The 17904-nt window shown below is 39.9% G+C and overlaps 1 protein-coding gene and 1 non-coding gene across 3 annotated transcripts in view; both read right to left on the bottom strand.

The window, feature by feature from the left end:
* HYDIN (HYDIN axonemal central pair apparatus protein) overlaps positions 1 to 17904 on the bottom strand; it is a 395035-nt gene that overhangs the window by 350053 nt on the left and 27078 nt on the right. The gene's annotated exons all lie outside the window — the stretch shown is intronic.
* Positions 538 to 613, bottom strand: TRNAS-GGA (transfer RNA serine (anticodon GGA)). The gene has a single exon. It is a non-coding gene; the product is annotated as a tRNA-Ser (tRNA).

Raw genomic sequence — 17904 nt, 5'->3', positions numbered from 1 at the left:
ACATGCTGTACCACACTGTGCCCATACTTAATAATATGGTAGCATGCCCTTGAAAGTTTGTTAAGAGGGTAGATCTCATGTTAAGTGTGGAACACAAGGAAACTTTTAGAAGTGTTTATTATCTTGATTGTTGTGATGGCATCATGGGTACAGTCATATGTCCAAATTCATAAAATTGTATACATTAAACATGCAGTTTTCTTTTTTTTATTTATTTATTTATTTTATTTTTTTGTATTTTTCTGAAGCTTGAAACGGGGAGAGACAGACAGACTCCCGCATGCGCCCGACCGGGATCCACCTGGTACGCCCACCAGGGGGCGACACTCTGCCCACCAGGGGGCGATGCTCTGCCCCTCGGGGCGTGGCTCTGTCACGACCAGAGCCACTCTAGCGCCTGGGGCAGAGGCCAAGGAGCCATCCCCAGTGCCCGGGCCATCTTTGCTCCAATGGAGCCTCGGCTGCGGGAGGGGAAGAAAGAGACAGAGAGGAAGGAGAGGGGGAGGGGTGGAGAAGCAGATGGGCGCTTCTCCTGTGTGCCCTGGCCGGGAATCGAACCCGGGACCTCTGCACTCCAGGCTGACGCTCTACCACTGAGCCAACCGGCCAGGGCCTGCAGTTTTCTTAATATATCATACATCAATAATGCTGTTAAAAATACATCATAGAATTCCTATTCTCTTAAGTATATGAATCATAATAGTATTAGTAACTTCCAATTTCTCTGTTAGTATAATCAGACCTCTAACTTAACAAAAATGTCCCGCAAGCAATTCTTGAAACTAATGATAATGAGTTATTATAATAATTTTTAAAATTTTGTTTACGTAAAGATAAGATTTACATTGAGATATTTTGAAATGGCATTATATGGATGTCTAATACAATATTCTAGGAATTTAGAAAACATAGTGACAATATCAAATGCTGATGCTGGCAAGGATGCAGAGAAACTAGTTCTCTAATTGCTGGTGAGAATGTAAAATGGTACAGTCACTCTGGAAAACAGTTTGACAGTTTCTTGGAAAACTAAACATGCACTTATATGACCCAACAATCATCTATCCCAGAGAAAACATACATTCATGCCCAAACTTGTGCATTATTATTCACAGCAGCTTTAACAACAAAAAATGTCTTTCAGCAGGGTTAATGGTGAAAAATTGTGGCATATCCACACTATGGAATATTACTCAGCAATGAAAAGGAACAAACCATTGATCCACACAACAAGTTGGATGTATCTCAGGGAGAAAACAAAAAGTGAATAAATACAATCTCAACTGTTTGCATATTGTATAATTCCATTTTTATAATGTTCTCAAATAATAAAATTACAGAGATGAGGAACAAATTAGTGGTTGCTTGGGGTTAGGGATGGCAATTGAGAGGTGACTATAAAGGAGATGTTATGGTTATAGAATGGACAAATAAATAAGAAATTAAAATGACAGGCATGATTTTAAGGCTTATAGAGTTGTGGTAAATAAAAGAAAATTTGCTAAAAGCAAGTTTTTCACCTCATAAGATATGGGTTCAATTTCTAATGCTATTACTAAACCCAATAAAGGAATTTTCTGTATCTTGATTGTAGTGAAAATTATAAAATCTACACATACAATAAATTGATATAGAACTATATACATACATTGATTGTACCAGTGATACTCTTCTGGTTTTGATATTATATTATAGTTATATAAGATGTAACCAATTGGGGAAGCAGTAGGTGCAAAGGTAAATAAGACCTTTCTGTACTTTACTTGCAACTTCCTATGAGTCTGTATTTCAAAATATATATTTTTTTTAATTTTTCAAAAAGAGAGAGAAAGAGCCTGGCCCGTGGTGGCACAGTGGCTAAAGCGTCGACCTGGAATGCTGAGGTCATGGGTCCAAAACCCTGGGCTTGCCGGGTCAAGGTACATACAAGAAGCAACAAGCAAGCTGTGAACAACTAAAGCGAAGCAACTATGAGTTGATACTTCTCACTCCCCCCTCCCATCCTCTCTCTGTAAAAACAATCAATAAAAAATTTGAAAGAAAAAGAGAGAGAAATGAAGACTAGCAAACCTCATTGCTAATGAGAAAGTTGTAAAGGTGAGTACTCTCATATACTATAGGTAGAATGTAAGTCAATAACTTCATTTTGGCAATTTTCAAAAATTGTGCATATTTTTTGATGCATAGCTATCTTTTGCTGGAGGATTTACCCCAAGTGTGAAAAGGTGTATTTATAAGCTGTGCTGTAACTTAAACCATTTTATTTCAAGGGAATAGAAATAGAATGCCCTCCTTTTATCAAACCAAAATACAAAGCTGTTATCTTGTTAAAATCTAATGACTCAGGTTTTTTTTAATTAAACCCATCTATAACTGATTTCTTAAGTGCTTTAAAAATCTTGACTATTTTCCTTTTTCGTTCCTGATCACTAACAATGTTACAATTACAGTCTGAGGTACTTGGACCATGCTTTTTCAAGCTCTGTATCTACAAGGGTTAAGGTATTTTTCTCTTAAAAAATCTGCTCACACTGCTCCTTCTGACTGCAATGTCCTTTCTTTAACTCTGCATGGATCCCCCAGTCCTGATCCAAATGTCTTTCCCTTATTGAAGCAATTTCTGATCTTACTGCTGGAAGTGATTGCTCAGCCTCTTTGACCTTCCAGTGCCTTACTTTTTCCCTTCCTCATGACACTTTCATATCCAGTTCTGTGTAGGCTTATTCCAGTCTCAATAGACTGTAAGCTCCTCAAGGCAGAGACTGTAATGTACAGTGCCTTGAATATAATGGATGCTTGTGAATTGTCTATAAACCACCAACCAGTAAATTAGATAGTCAGTACTCGGGAGTGTCATTAAACAATGACAATCACTAACCCACTATTCCAATATCTAACACAGGACCGAATCCATAGAAATAGGCCAAACACATTAATGTCCCTTGTGTGCCTTGAGCCATGTAATCCATGGGTTAACACTTCACTTTTATTTGATTCTGCTCCCTCAGATCAAAATATGGTAAAAGGGATCATGAACCAAGGAACTTATTTAACTGAAGAGGTTTGGATAACAATTTTTTTTTTTAAGAGAGAGAGAAACACAGAGGGAGGGGAAAGGGAAGAGAGAGATATAGCGATTCATTGCTCCACTTATTTATGCATTCATTGGTCAATTCTTGTATCTGCCCTGACCGGGGATCAAACTGACAATCTTGGGGTATGAGGACGATTCTAATGAACTGATCTACCCGGCCAGTGGATAACAATACTTTTAATAGGGCATTTACTGTACCACTTCAGCATTATCTCTAAATCTTCAGTTTCCATCCAGAATAAATCTTGATTTCTTTAAATTAACTTCACAAACTCCTAGAATATTATTTTAATAGTCATTGTACTGAATTTCTTCCCACCCTCTGTTCCCTGGCACAGCCTACACACACATACAGATATATACACACATACACATACTCCTTGTCCTTCCTCTTCCCTTTTTTCTCATCAACTGGGTTTGCATCATTGCCCCAAGCCAGCAATCTGACAATGGTCCTCAACCTCTCCTCTTCCTCACCTCACCCTATCAGTCATCATGTCCTATACAGGTGACCCCTCTCTCTTATCCACATCCCCAAGTTCTCACATTTTTTCCAGAACCATTACAATAGTCCTTCAACTGGCTGACTGCCTCTTACAAAAAATGATCTTTAAAATATGCAAATCCTATCTCTGATCCCCCCTGTTCCACTCCCTGTGGGGCAAAGTGACACCTCCTCCGCCTGGTGCCTGTCTGCTTTGCAGCCTCACCAACGCAGCTCCACTGCAGCTCACGCATGCCCTTCTACCATCACTTCCCTGCCTTCATCCCTTCTGTCTACTCACATCCTCACACTCACCCACTGAGCGTTCTGCCATCTGGGTCTCTGTCCTCCATTCCTTCCCAACTGTGCCTCATTCTGGGTGGATGCAGCATCCACAGAGCTGGAAAACCCTCAAAACACTCTCACCTCCATTATACTTCAATCTACATTTCCACAGATGCCCTTCCAGACCTTGTCATCACCAGATACTGCTCTATATCTAAGTAATCATTAGTTTAAATATCCCACTCTCTGGAATGCTGGTTACCAGGGGTTGGAGAGAAAAACAGGGGTATTATTAGTCAATGGCCACAAAGTTTCAGGTATACGAGTGGATAGATCCTATAGATCTATACTGTCCAGCATAGTGTCTATAGTTAACAATAATGTAGTGTATACTTAAAATTTTACTAAAGAGTAGATCTTATGTGTTCTTATTACATACACATACAAAATAATAATGATAATAAGAATAATAAATAAAAGGGTGAGAGGAAAGTTTTGGTGGCAATACACAGGTTTATGGCATAGATTTGATGAAAGTTTCATAGGTGTATACTTATCTCTAAGTTCACCAAGTAGTGTACATTAATTATGTACAGCTTTTTGTATTTAAATACAAAGTGAAAGAAAGAAAAGCTTCTCAATCCACCCAAAAAATGTAACACAGGAAAAAATTTTTGACAATAATTAAAATCATTTTGGACAATGAATAAATCAATCAATAAATAACCCACTCTCAAAGATTTATAGGTACAGGAAATAGTTATATCCAAGATACATTAAAAGAAAAGTAAGTTTCAGAAAAGTATGTATGATTCCATTTCTGAGACAATACTAAGAAATAATGTACAAAAAATATGAAAATATATATGAAACTCACAATATATTTGAAATAATAAATAAAATAATAAACTATTAAAGTTATAAGAGACTTCACTTCCTAAGTGGATTTGAATTTCTAAAGTGTTTGAAGTTTTTACAAAAGGCATAGGCTACTTCTTTTTTCCTTGTATGTGCTTTTGAATAAAAATAATCATTAAACACATTAAAAGGGCTGGAGATGGGAGCGCGCTCTCTGCGATCCTGAGCGGCACCTCCTAGCACGCTCTCCCATGCTTGGTTCCAGCCTCCTTGTGCCCCTTCATCTCCTGGTTTCTCTTCAGCTCCCTCTCCCTCACTTGTCTTCACTCTCCCCTCTCCAGCCTAGCTCTCACAGGTAATCCGTCCCTGAGTCTCTTAGCAATACTGTATTGTCAACACCCTGACTCCACATCTTGTCAGCACAGTCAGTAAAACTCCAACACTGGGCAATGCAGCTGGTGTCTCTCCCATACCCAGGCTGCCAGGGCTGCGGGAGAAATCACACAGCAGCCCAGATCATGCCCCTGCTCGTTCATCATTCCAGCCTCCACTGGGCCCTCCACACCTCCCAACTGGTGTTCCTTGTCACTTCTTCCCAGCAGCTATTCTAGGTCTTACCTCTACTTCTAAAAGGACCCATATTCCACCTCACCCCTTTTTTTTTTCTTAATTTAAATGTCAACTTTTGATTCCTTCTAGTGTTTCTATGTTACAGAGTCTAGGATAAGTATTCAGTATCTTTGACACAATGTCTTTTTTCAGAGAAAAGAAAATATATTCTCAGCTAACTCTTAGGAAGAACCTAGCAGGATGGGGTTTGCATTAAAAGTCTGCTTCTTATTGATTTGTACCACTGCATTCTTTAATTAAAAAAAAAAAGATACTCTTTAGCACGAAATTCATTTTCTGCAGGGAACTGAGTTCTGTTCACTTCCAGGAACTCATAAGGGAGCGAAGTCCAAAAGGGTTCCAGATGCGAATGGGAAACTGTCTGGTAAGGCAGAACCTCGTGTTGTATGTCATTAAATCAGTGACTTAGTGACTGCCCCCAGGTGTTGCTTAAATGATAGTATGTGTCTTCTGTGTTACAGAAGACATTGTAAACTTGTTATCATTTATGCAACATCTATTGGTCACGTAAATCAGCCCTAGTCAGTGAGGGAGAGGCCACGTAGGATGTGACTACCAAAAGTGGGGATCATTAGCAGCCATCTTGAAAGCCAGCTTCCACATTCACCGCATTCATTTATTATGAGAATTAAATGAAATAACATTTGTGAAGTACTTTACAGTACCTATTCTTAGTATTATTATTAGCAGAAAATTTGATTTAAAAAACCGAAAAGATAGAAATTCCATTCAGTTAAAGCTTGCTTTCTGGAAGTAAGAGAATAGGAAGCTGGTCACTTGTCTTCAGCCTGTGCTATTGCTACAATGAGGGCAAGGACGATCATGGTCTGGGAGGTTAATAAAGATTTCTTTACCCCAGCCTGACTGATGGGGTGCTGAGGCCCCAGGTTTAAAACCCCAAGGTCACGAGCTTGAGTGTGGGCTCATCCATCTTGAACACGGGCTCATCAGCTTGAGCACGGGGTCACTGGTTTGAGTGTGAGATCAGAGACATGATCCCACAGTTGCAGGCTTGAGCCCAAGGTCGCTGGCTTGAGCAAGGGGTCACTGACTCAGCTTGAGTCCTCCCTGTCAAGGCACATATGGGAGGCAGTCAATGAACAACTAAAGTGACACATCTATGGGTTGATGCTTCTCTCCTCTCTCCCTTCCTGTGTCTCTATCTGTCCCTGTCTCTCCCTGTCTCTCTCTCTCAAAAGAAAAATTTTCTTTACCTCAAAACACCATTTAATCAGGAAAATATGACAGAAAGAAATAGCGAAAATGCTTAAGTAAATGCAACATGACTTGTTGTCATTGAGGGGTTCTCTAAGCACTCAGCAAGAAAGGATTAATTTTTATTTTTTTAATCCTCTTTCATCTTCTGGTTTTCTCCAGTTTCTAAAGCTGTTATGCCCCTTGGTTTTCTATTTGTTTGCTCTCTGTTAAATTGGATTACTTCAGATTTCACAGGTTTCACATTGGCCTCCGCTCTCTTCCCCTTGAAATACTTCCTAAAAACAATCTGTCTCCGTAGGATGTGTGACTTATCATATCTGAGGTAGATAAAAGAAAGACAAATTTCAGCAAGAATCCTCTTATTGGACCTGTGTTGAAGAAAAGGGAAATGAAGATGAATTTTGTTCTAGCCACTAAGTTCAATGTGGGGCAGGGGAGGGAGTGCGTCCCCACACCAACAAGCACGTCTCAGGACATCAGGTGGGTGTCCTACAGTCCAGCTCAATTCTGACAATATCAACACGGACAAAGCATCAGATTCCACAGGTTAAGAATTCAGTCCTATAACATAACCCTCATCCTCCCACTTCCGATGCCAGTCAAAAGCCCAGGTTTTTACCTGAACTTCTGGCCAGGTGGAAAGCAGAGGTTCCCAAGACTGCCTTCTCAGGCTCAATTAATTCAATAGCGCAGTTCACAGAACTCAGAAAAACATTTTAATGACTGGATTACCAGTTTATTATAAAAGGATATAACTCAGGAAACAGCCAGACGGAAGAGATGCAAAAGGCAAGGTATGTAGGAAGGAGCTTGGAGCTTCCAGATCTCGTGTTTATCAACCTGGAATGTTGGTCAAATAAGTTTGTAAATTGATATATATGTTTGCTCGCTTATAGTTTGCATTGTGTGTGGGGGACAGGCTGTAAGCAGGCTTAGTTTTAAAACTAAGCTTTTCCCCACACCCTTGACTACTGCATGGTGTGGGTGGTGCACTCTTATGAGGAATCCCATTATGCCTCAGATAAGTGACTTTGTATCAGAGACTTCCTTATTTGTATACTGGATTAAAGGTTTTGATTTCTACACTATAAAATTGGGGCAGACCGGGAGCTTGCTCTCTCTCCGTATCTGAGATTAGCATTAGAGGGGAGAGCAGAGAAAGGCCACGTGGAGGAAAGGAGAGGCAGCCAAGATGATGGAGTGCTGAAGAAGAAGCCAGTTTGTATATAGCGTTTGTGCAGAGAGAAGGAGATGGGAAACAGCTGAATAAGGCTGGTGAGGTTAGAAACATTTGATTCTAGGAAAGTCAGATAAGTCTGTAGCTTTGTGAGCACTGAATGAGTGGGTTTTGGAGCCCAGTGTGTGCTTTTATTTGCCTGCCAGGTGCAAGCTAGGATTAAATGTAATGGCCCACCAGCTCTTGGCTCCGTTTTTTCATTACTGTCTGTCTGAATCAAATGCAAACCTGCATGGGCCAGGCTGCTGTGATGGTGGCCGTGGCTACTGGCTTTACATGGAAGCTCTCCCAACACCGTCCTCCTGGTTTTTTATGGAGGCTTTGTTACAGAGGCATGTTGAACAAATCATCTGCCATTAGCAACTGATTCAACCTCCAATCCCTCTACTCTCCCAGGACTTAAAGTTCCAGCCCTCTAATCACATGGTTGATTCTCCTGGTAACCAGAGCCCCTCCTTACCTTAAGTTCCAAAACTTGCCTCATTAACATAACAAAAAACACCTTTATCACTCTCAACACTTAGAAAATGTCAAGGGTTTTTCCTAAAACCTCTGTGCCAGAAAGCTGAAGACCAAACACATACTTCTTATTATAAATCACAAAATTACAAGATGTACAATGATTTTTCCTAGACCTCAAATTACAAAAAACCTTACTTCTTCTCCACAGGAAAATGTCAGGTGCTAGAGGCTTGTTTAAACTGTAGAAGCTTCCAGGCAAGACACAGACAGAATAAAAGTCAAAACAGTCAACCGCAGAGCCACTCAGGAGCAAGGTAATAACAGAAACAGAGCCACAGCTGCAGAAAGTGCTTGTTATGATTTGTGAGCCCCAATTCATATCGTTTTCATGACACAGACAAAACTACAAGGATAATAGTTCTAAAGTAGGTTATTGCTCACATGGGAATTCAGTTCTGTTATCTTTCAAGTTAATCAATGATAGATTACCGTAGTCCCCCCTTCTCCGAGGGAGATGCATTCCAAGACCCCCAGTCTTGAAACTGCAAACAGTACCAAACCCTCCATTTACTATGTTCTATCTTATACACACATGGTTACCTTTTTCACTTGAAGGAAGCGCTTTAAAGCTTCTATTTGGCACGTCCAAATTGCCAGCATCATTACTCTTGCACTTTGGAGCCATTGTTACATAAAGTAAGGGTTGCTGGGGCACTAGGACGACAATACTGCTAGAGTCAGTATGATAGCCCAGACAGCCGCTAAGCGACTAAGGGGCAGGGAATGTGTACTACATGGAGACCCCGGACGAAGGGATGAGTCATGTCCTGATGGGATATGGAAAGACTTGATCTCAGAATAATACACAATTTAGAACTTACAAATTATTTCTGGGATTTTCTATACTGTTCACAAAAATTAGGGGATGTTTCCAAATGAATATGAAGCAATAATATATACTCTAATTTTTGTGAGCAGAATTAGGGGATATTTCAAAATGAGTATGAAGCGATATAATATCCCCTAATTTTTGTGAGCAGTATAGAGGCTTGCTTAAACTGTAGAAGCTTCCAGGCAAGACACAGACAGGACAAGTCAAAACAGTCAACCACAGGGCCACTTAGAAGCAAGGTAGTAACAGAAACAGATAGAGCCACAGCTGCAGAAAGTGCTTGTTATGATTTGTGAGCCCCAATTCATATCGTTTTCATGACATAGACCAAAACTACAAGGATAATAGTTCATTTTCAGACACGGTTGCCTTGGGTGATTAAAATGATGGAAAATGAAACCTCAGATAAAGGAGAACTGTATCTACTATATGCAAAGCACTGTATTACTTAATTATAGATAAAATCATATTGTTTTTGAGGAGTGTAGATGAAACTTAGTGATATGGCTACTCATATATGGTAGTAAATGTAAAGCCAGTAGCCATGGCCACCACTACAGCCGCCTGGACCATGCAGGTTCGAATTTGATTCGGACTGTAATGAAACAATGGAACTAAGAACTGGTGGGCCATTAGCTTTAATCCTAACTTGCACGCGGCGGGCAAGAAATACACACAGTGAGAAAACACTTCCCTTTCCATTCAGGGCTCCCAAAGCCACTGACTTATCCGAGTTTCCTAGAATCAAAGGTATCTACCTCACCAGCCTTATTCACCTCTGTTCCCCATCTCCTTCTCTCTGCACAAACACTGCACAAATGACTTCCCTTTCAGCACTCCACTATCTTGGCTGCTTCTCCTCTCTTCCACATAGCCTTTCTCTGCTCTTCTCCTGCATGGGCTCCTCTGCCCCATTTTATAGTGTAGAAATCAAAACTTTTAATCCAATATACAAATAAGGAAGTCTCTGATACAAAATCACTTATCTAAGGCATAAATGGGATTCCTCATAAGAGTGCACCACCCCCTATCATGCAACAGTCAAGGGTGTGGGGAAAAGCTTAGTCTTAAAACTAAGCCTTAGGCTATAATGACTTTGCTGGCTTACAGCCTGTCACCCACACCCAATGTAAACTATAAGCAAGCAAACATATATATCATATTTACAAACTTATTTGACCAACAGTAAGCAGCCACAAATCTAATTGAATTTTGATTGCATATCTGACCACATTCAGGTTTGGTCACATCTCTAAGTGAAAAACATTGCTTCAATGATTAAGAATGTGATAAATTCTGCTTTTAGCTCAATGAAGTGTATAAAAGATAAAGTGATATTGTCTCTTAAGAGATTTTATTGCAAAACATCTTATGCATATGCACTTAGAAAGAAGGGGGGCAGAATATTTCAATGGGGTTAATGGACTTGGAAGGTGGGGATGGGCATTCCAGAGACAGGAACTATGCGCTTTACCATTTTATCTGAGGATATCCGAGGTAGGAGGTCTTATAATCTAGATCCCTATGTAGATCAGGACTCTTTTTTTTTTTCTTTTTTACAGAGAGAGGGATAGATAGGGACAGACAGACAGGAATGGAGAGAGATGAGAAGCATCAATCATCAGGGTTTTTTTTTGTTGCAACACCTTAGTTGTTCATTGATTGCTTTCTCATATGTGCCTTGACTGCGGGCCTTCAGCAGACCGAGTAACCCCCTGCTTAAGCCAGTGACCTTGGGTCCAAGCTGGTGAGCTTTTGCCCAAATCAGATGAGCCGGCACTCAAGCTAGCAACCTCGGGGTCTCGAACCTGGGTCCTCCACGTCCCAGTCCTATGCTCCGTCCACTGCGCCACCGCCTGGTCAGGCGATCAGGACTCCTTCTGAAAGAAAATTTAGCTAAAGCTCAGAGAGTTTCAATTTCAACATACCTCTTCAAAAATGTATTACTTTCTTGGGTTCTTTAAGTGAGAAGGGTCTGGAAAATATGCCCTTGGTTGCTTGGTAGAGAAATTGAAAATGTTTATACTTTTGGCCTTTAAAGTTCTGCACGTAGCTATTCAGTGTTAATAGACTAAGTGTCCCTCTTACTTACCAATATAGTAAGTAATTGTATAATTACAAGTAATTGTATTTCCACTTGATACCTTGACAATCAAGATGTCAAGACAGTATTTCTATCAATCTTGGATTTGGTGGCATGAATAGATTATCCAGGTTAATTTCAGACATCTGAGCAGTGCTATAAGTAGCTCCAGTCACTACTGTATTGTGTTTCATTTTTGTATTTTATTTTAAAATTTTAAAAAATGTTTCTATTGGAAAATTCTTTAGGCATGGATTAGGATTTCTCCTCTTATACCATCTATATTTTGGTAAGTGAAGATTTCTGCCTCTGAGATGGTGGACTAGGTAATGCAGGTTCACTCTCCTGCTGAGGGCAACTACACAGACTGGACAGATTATTAACAAATGCCTAATTCAAGGCTCTAGAAGGCTAAAAAGATGGTGAAGAATAACCAGGCCAGGTCTAGTGGCAACAGGGACCTGGAGAAGTGAATCTCAAACTTAGAGCCCCTGAGAGTACATGCAAATTCCAAGGAAGAACCTGAGAGACAGAGTGTTTGTGAACTAACAGGCAACAGGGCCTGTCTGGTAGTAAACCCTTTCTCTTTGGGTTTGGACCTCAAAGAGCTGCCTGGGAAGAGTAGGAAAGAACTGGAAGTCAGCCCATGAAGCTACTTGAAATGAAAAACAAGCTGTAGTGCCTGGCATGGAGTCAATAAATATTTGTTGAGTAATTGGATGGGTAGCTAAGTCACCGAACCATTTATGTTTTCCTTCTCAAAGATATCTGCATTTAAAAATATATCATTTGTCAGATATTTATTGGTTTTTCATTACTCTGAATCCATTTACCCTTTTGGGATCAATATCATTTTTCCTTAGAAAATACCCAATCCAGGAATGGCTTATCACATTTCCATAGCAACAGTGATTGGTTCAGGACAGGGCAAATGACCCAAGGCAACCAACCAGAGCCAAGGAAGCTTAATTACGACTTCATTGGAACTGCTGAAAAAGTAGCATGCTTTCTTCCTATTGAGGTTGCTAAGAAATGGGATATGAGGAAGCCGGCAGACTTCTTGCTCAAATGGGGGGAGAGGTTATCTAAGAATGAAGCCACATAAATAAAATGCAGTGCCAAGAGACTGAGTTCTGATTATATCATTTGAGCCTTTAGATCTAGCCAAGAAATTTTGAGTTATTTGAACCAATTAATGTTCCTTGATACAAGTGTCATCTGAGCTATATGCTGTGGCCAGTCTCTTGACAAAGTGAATTCCTTATAAATAATTGCAGTCCATCTATTATTTGTAATGTATTAACATAGCATGAATGACTTGAGAGCCATTCAGACCATTACTTGCAAAAGCAGTTTTTGATGGTCTTGCGCACTTTGTCAAATATGCTAATTTAAATGTGGCAGACAAGCTATTTTGAATCTATGTTTGCCTTACTAAAATATAGTAAGTTCTCATTTATATGCCGTTGACTCTGTCACTAATGTCTAAAGACCAGTAGGCTCACTGTAACACACAGTGAGAATGTCTTTGCTTCTACAGCTATTACTCATGATGAATGTTCATTTGGAGAATTTGCCTCAATTCACACATACACACACATCACTCAAGGTAATCTATTTTATAAGCTTCTTATAAATGTTAAGTAATTCATGTTATTTCATTGCAGCAAATTTATATGCAACAAATTCCTAAGCAAATGCCTATTTATTAATGTGCTGCAATGAAAAAAGATAGTAAAATCATCATTCATAGATAACTAAAATTCCTTATTTTGGATCCAGCCAGCAAATCAATGAGGGCTTATTCATATTTTACTATCAATAACAGATATAATGGCTCCCTCTTTTCAGCTTAGTAAAAATTAAAATATAAAAAAAAAACCCCTTTTTTAAAGCTGTAGCTTACCATTTCTTAGTGACTCCTTTGTGGAAGAAATCTAAGCAAAGAAAAATTGGGGGTATATTAATATATTTCCCTAACCCAACAATCCCTAATTCAATTGAACTTTCCTCTAGGATGCTGCATCAATTCTTCTAATCTGGGTAATTTTCTGACATGAGAAAATATCTTCTTATATGCCTATAATGGGTTTAGTAAATGGGTTTAGTTTTCTTAAATCTATTTATCATACTTGAATTCAAAAATGCATAACACTCAAGAACACTCTTTAACAGCTTTTAACCCTTTGGAACACATTACTCTTGTAAAGGACTTCTTTTGGTGGCCCAGTGTAATTCCCCCCGCCCCCATTTCTCCTCCTTCCTGTAAGAACCCACAGCCCTGTCCAGAAGGAGTAGGCAGATCCAGTAGTGGGATTCAGCTGGTTTGCACCAGTTCAGCAGAAAGGATACCTAATTTTTTGTTGAGTTTGGTGAACTGGTTCTTAAAATAGCACTTGTAATCAGAGTTCTAAGGTGAGTACCTGGGCAGCCACCCAATGTGGAAATCACAAATTTATATTCCTTATTCTTTTTTGACATTCATCTGCGTATTCTAAGCGTCTATTTTATTCCATCCATAGGTGAAAAATTTGCAAGTGAAGATGACAATCAAGAAGCAATATGGAGCTTGTCCAGGTGGTGGCGCAGTGGATAGAGTGTTGGACTGGGACGCGGAGGACTCAGGTTCGAGACTCCAAGGTCGCCAGCTTGAGCGTGGGCTCATTAGGTTTGAGCAAGGCTTACCAGCTTGAGCCCAAGGTTGCTGGCTCAAGCAGGGGTCACTCAGTCTACTGTAGCCCCCCAGTCAAGACACATATGAGAAATCAATCAATGAACATCTAAGGAACAGCAACAAAGAATTGATGTTTCTCATCTCTCTTTCCCTTCCTGTCTGTCTGTCCCTCTCTGTCCCTCTCTCTGACTCTCTCTGTCTCTGCCACAAAAAAAAAAAAAAAAAAAGAAGCAATATGGAAATATCTTAAATTACAGTTTCATTGTTTTTTTGTCAGGTATTATTTAATATTTTTCATTAATATTTAATACTCTTTATCATCTGGTTTTTTGTGCCTCTTTTATTGTTCTTATTTAAGTAAACACATAAAATAATAAACTACCTTTCAGTATATTGTCTTTTTATACTTATAATGGTCATTAGGGCAGAGAACTTGTTCTTATTATCTGAATCACCACTGGGCAGATCTGGCCAATCATAGTATCGTATTCTCTTATGCTCTGATTGGTCTTAGATGGGAGCTTATGACCCTAATAATGCCAATCAGAACTCTTCCCATGAATGACAGTTAGACTTTAGGAAAGAGAAGTTTCTTCTTTGGACTTGCTGGGCTGAAATGAATTTAAAGCTACTGGCAGCCATCTTCTTCATGACATGGAGAAGGCTTTCTGCAGAACAAAGCCAAGGAGATGAAAGCAAAAATGTGAGCAGGATGGATGGATGATAGGAGGGAAAAAAGATGAATATAAGTGAATCAGAGTGGTATTGAAAGCAATTCTGAACTTTTGAGACCCTGCTATCTACGGCTCATCATTTGATTCTATGAGCCATCTTAATGATCTAACTAAATGGACTAATACCATCCCTGTTTCAATTAAGCTGTACTGAAGTTTGAAGTAAGTTTCTGTCACTTGAAATCTAGAACTCTCTAATGATAGTTACTATATTTATTATAGAAATCATACATTTACCTAAATTTTACTCCAGGAGTTTACTAGGAAGATCTGCAAATTACTACAGTGCCATGGAGTGAGTTGCTATTTCCAAAGCAAATTGAAAGTGCCTCATTTCTATTATAACAGGAAAGAATATGCTTATACATCTTATATATGATATATAAACTAATTCATTTGTACCATCAAATGTAACATCAAGATGCCTAAAAATCTGGAAATCACAAAACTTATTAGATATTTGGATTAGGTGACCCAGGATGGATAATTCAATGTACAAGTTATTCTGCTCTTGGCAAGTCCACATTTGAATATAACTAGCATATAGCAAGGTCTCTGCAGAAGCTCACATGGATCCAAACATTCGGAATCATCCAGAGTGTGTGAGTCCAAAAGAAATAACTGGAAATACTTTATTTTCAGATTTTGAAGATGAAAATCTACAGAGGTTTATAGAGAAAACCCTTTACAGAAAACTGATGATTTTAACATGCATTTTTCCCCCCAATTATTAACAACTTAAGCACTGTCTGCAAACGTTATTTAAAAGTGATCTTGGTTGTTAAGCAGATCCTTCTGACAAAAACAATGCCTGGGAATCAGGTTTCCTTTCACAGAAAATGTTTGGAATCCCTTGAATAAAGACATCCATACAAATAAGGGCAAACATGGATGTGCTCATTGACTGACCCTCCCATGACTCCAATTGACATTCTTGGAGAAAGGGACCAGAGCTTTCATCAATCTCCACCGGCCATTAGGGATGTGGCAATTCCCAGAAGCAGGTGAACAGCAAGCTAGCTTGACCCTGCTTAGCTGAGAGCTTTCAACACTGATCACTGTCTCATACATTCTCACCAGCAGCTACTTGTTAAATGCTGCCTGTCTGCCTTTTATTAAAGTGTCAAATGTAATTCTTGTCATTCATATTGGATGGCTGTCATAACAGAATTCAATAATGAAAACAAATTATAGAGATTGGTTATGTACTACACCATTATACTTGAGTTGTCTGGCATATAACAGGGCCATTTTTTCTTCTTTCAGTTATCACACGTAAATATTGACTAGGAAATTCTTAGTGCATTGCTTTCACATGGCATGGCCAGATCGAGTCCCATTAAAAGTATAAAAAATATCTGTATCCATGTTACATCACTAATAATAACAACAATAAAATTTTTCCTAAAATTAAAGAGGACTTCCATTTCTAGTAATGTCAGGTAACAGCTGAGCCAACCATTCATGAGAACACAATGAAGAGCTCTAGATGAAAAATTTTCTCAACCAAAAATAAAATTTTATCTCCTTAAAAGTATTAAAGAGCTGTCAGGATAACAAACAATAACTAGACCAAAATCTAAAGAAAGTGAAATGCCAGAGAAGTAAGCAAAACACTAGAAAGCCATAGCCACTTCAAGTACTGCTCACAAAAATTAGGGGATAATTTAAAAATGAATATGAAGCTATAAAATATCCCCCAATTTTTGTGAGCAGTATATTTGCTAACCCCAAAAAACTTTGAGCTTTGGTTGTGGTAGCCTTGGTGGGCAAAGATAGAAGTCAATGATAAATTCAAAATGAGAAGTACAATGAGAGACTGCTTCACTTAAGGTTGGGGCACAAAATTAAAACTGATCACTGCATCAGCATCCCCAGAAAGCCATAGTAAACTTGTTATGGTGCTAAGCAGAGAAAGAGAATAAAAAGAAAAAGAAAGGGGAAACACCCCAAAGCTCGGGCCACTTCTAACTCAAATTTGCAGCCCAAATACGTACTGTTTAAATCACCTAGAGAACTTCAAACCATGAGCTTGGGTAGTCTCAGACTAACAAATCCTGAGTTTCCTGGCAGAAGCAAATGCAAATCTCCTACAGAGGAAGACATCGTCACACCAGACACACAAGAAAGCAAGACACCATGAACAAAATTAGCAGATAGCAGAAAGACAATCAAAGTCTTCATATAGGTGAAATTAAATTCAGACTACAAAACAACTATGTGTACTATGTATGATTAAAGTACTAACAGACAAACACAATATTTCAAGTCACAGGAATCTATGAAAAAAAGATAGATATTTTCAAATTTTCTATAGATGATGATTAGATAAAGATATGGTGATGGTGATGTCACGGAAATGGCGCCGTGAGCAGCGCGTCCGACAGATCTCCCCAAAATCTCAACAAATTTATCAACTAGAAACAGAAAAATTTATCCTCGGAGCATTCCGGAGTTCCACACAAACTGAAAGCGAAAGGACTGTTATCACTTGAATCTGAGAGAGGAGGGTGTGGAGGAAGCTAACTACCGCAGGGACGTTCATTCAAGCCGTGGAGGGAGTGCGCCTGTGGTAAGTCGGCCCACACTCGGGAGTGGCGAGCAGCCGCCGGTGCGCGCCTGGTGCCGCGGTCCGGTTGCAGAGTGAGCACCGCCAGCGTCTCCAGCGGCCCGCGCACTGCGAGTGAGAGTCCCCAGCCACCGGTGCCTGGAGCACCCCATTCACGTGCATGCCCTGGGCGTCCCACGAGCCCAGAGCGCCCCACTGGCCCGCACACCCAGGGTGCCCCATTATCCCGCGAGCCTGGTGCGCCCCAGCCGCCAGCGGCGCGGCGAGGGGAGAGGCGCCAGGGCTGTCTTCCTATTTGGGAGATTCTCTGCATGGGCGGGGCACCTCACCCAGCCATTCAAGCTAACAATCAAGCATTGGGGGAGGGGCGCGGGCAGCCTGAAATACTTTCTGGAGCACAGCTGCGGATCCAATCACTGAAATTAGCTTAACCCACGAAATCTGCGCACCCACGGGGCTCTAATTGATAAGATCTCTCTCAGTTCAGCGATCCAAGACAAGAGGCGTGATATTTTTTAGTGCCTCTCGCTAAAGGGGCGGGGGCAATTTCTGATTGACAGAGCCTCCATATTCAGGAATAAACGCTAACAAGAGGGACTTGGCAGATAATAAGATCTATAATACACTAGTCGCAAGCAGCGACTAGTGCCTCTTCTTCCCAGCCAAAACAGGCTACAAAGTGTG

Source organism: Saccopteryx leptura, chromosome 9 (genome assembly GCF_036850995.1).
Source record: "Saccopteryx leptura isolate mSacLep1 chromosome 9, mSacLep1_pri_phased_curated, whole genome shotgun sequence".
Taxonomy (NCBI): domain Eukaryota; kingdom Metazoa; phylum Chordata; class Mammalia; order Chiroptera; family Emballonuridae; genus Saccopteryx; species Saccopteryx leptura.
Note: the sequence above shows the minus strand (reverse complement) of the source record. Positions and strands in the feature narration are given on the sequence as shown.